Source organism: Gossypium hirsutum, chromosome D04, assembly GCF_007990345.1.
Source record: "Gossypium hirsutum isolate 1008001.06 chromosome D04, Gossypium_hirsutum_v2.1, whole genome shotgun sequence".
Lineage (NCBI taxonomy): Eukaryota > Viridiplantae > Streptophyta > Magnoliopsida > Malvales > Malvaceae > Gossypium > Gossypium hirsutum.
Window position 1 is genome coordinate 38,602,324 of NC_053440.1, and position 819 is coordinate 38,603,142.

The window sequence follows — 819 nt, forward strand, 5'->3', positions numbered from 1 at the left end:
AGTTGCGGAACGAGATCACTGCTTTCCAACAAATGGATGATGAGTCCTTGTATGAGGCATGGGAAAGGTACAAAGAATTATTACGAAAATGCCCTCATCACAGAACCCCACATTGCATCCAACTTGAGACGTTTTATAGTGGTTTCAAAGCTCACACGAGGATGGTAGTGGACACTTCTGCTAACGGTGCTCTCATTTCTAAGTCTTATAATGAGGCTTATGAAATCATTCAAAGGATTGGCAGCAACAATTATCAATGGCCAACTAATCGAGCAGTGTCAGGAAGATGAGTCACTAGAATACATAAAGTAGACACTCTCACTTCATTCGTATCTCAGGTATCCTTGATTTCCTCAATGCTTAAAAATTTTACCACTAATGGGTTTAATAGTTTTGCAGCACAGCCACCGAATCAATTTGAAAGTATAGCCTATGTCTATTGTAGGGAAGGACATTTGTTCGAATAATGTCCATTGAACCCAAAATCTGTGTATTACATGGGTTACCACAACTAATTTCTTATAACCCATCATGGTGAAACCACCCTAATTTCTCTAGGAGTAACCAAGGGGCTCAACTCAGTAACACATACGCCCAACCTAGACCGACCTAGCCACCTAGTTTTACCCAAAAAGTTCAAAAAAAAACCTCAAGTTGAACCATCCAATGGCTTAGAAAAATTGTTGAAGGCTTACATAGCCAAGAAAGATGCCTTAATCTAAATCCAAGCAGCTACATTGAAAAACTTGGAAAATCAAATGGGCCAGCTTGCAATTGAACTCAGAAACTGACGACAAGGTATTTTACCTAGTGATACAG

At 39.6% G+C, this 819-nt stretch overlaps 1 non-coding gene across 1 annotated transcript; it reads right to left on the bottom strand.

The window, feature by feature from the left end:
* LOC121216465 (small nucleolar RNA R71) lies at positions 1 to 107 on the bottom strand. The gene has a single exon (XR_005912646.1). It is a non-coding gene; the product is annotated as a small nucleolar RNA R71 (small nucleolar RNA).
* Positions 108 to 819: the final 712 nt, after the last annotated feature.